Source organism: Schistocerca gregaria, chromosome 5, assembly GCF_023897955.1.
Source record: "Schistocerca gregaria isolate iqSchGreg1 chromosome 5, iqSchGreg1.2, whole genome shotgun sequence".
NCBI lineage: Eukaryota > Metazoa > Arthropoda > Insecta > Orthoptera > Acrididae > Schistocerca > Schistocerca gregaria.
The window spans coordinates 186,429,971-186,430,965 of NC_064924.1; positions in this window are offsets into that span (position 1 = coordinate 186,429,971).

The following is a 995-nucleotide window of genomic DNA, read 5'->3' on the forward strand; positions in this document are numbered from 1 at the left end:
TTTAGCCATGTGTTGAATGTGGTCGCAACGCATTCTTTTTGTTCTTTGCGTTTTTGTTCTATTACGTTTTGATTATCAACCGTAAGGTTTTCTATATGTGTACTTATGTTGCGTATTTCTGCTTCCAAAGAAGTGTGTGTTTATTGTAATTTGTCCACATCCTGGGTTACTTGCACATTCTCTGGTAAGTCATGGTATGTTTGTTGCATACTTGAAATGTTGTTCTTTATAGCAGACAACTGGGCATCTATTTGCTGACGCAGCTGGCGATCGTGTTTGTTTTTCAAGCTTTTGATCTATCTCTTTTGAGAACTGTGAAAAGTTTAACTGCGCCTAATTGACTGATGCGTTCATCCAAGGTCCTAATCCGTCCATGTACTCTGCTAATACGTTTATCTAAATTATTATTAATCTCAGTTGCCAGCTGTTTAGCAGTTTCTTGTTCAAGCTGTTTCTGTGATTGTTCCTGTATTTTAAACATTTGCTCCATTTTCATCACTAAGAGAGAAAATGGATCCTTTACTGTTTGTGTTGGCTCTACCGGTGGTAAATCGGCTGTACCTGGTGTTTCGTGTGGTTCTGCTTCAGTATGCACTTGAACTATCGTCTGTATTCTGCCTGAGTGTTCTACAGCTGCTGGATCACTGACTTTAATATCAGTGTCCTGTTCTGTATCCTCTGTCTGATCTGAAAAAATATTATCAATTTCTACATCACTAGTTATTCCTTCCACCTCTGAATGTTCTACAGTTACTTTCTGCTGTGTAGCTTTTCTTACAGGTCACAAAGTTTCCACCATGTTTGCAAATGTTTGGGTGCAAGTCTAATCGGGAAAACGTCACACGCAACACATCAATTATTCCGTCACACAAAACATAAAATAATTACTACACTGCACCACATTGGAATCAGTACTATAAATGTTCACTTTCGTTTGATTAAAATTCAGTTCCAATCTCGTTCAGTTAATCTCTACTGAAAACAGTTAATGCTGT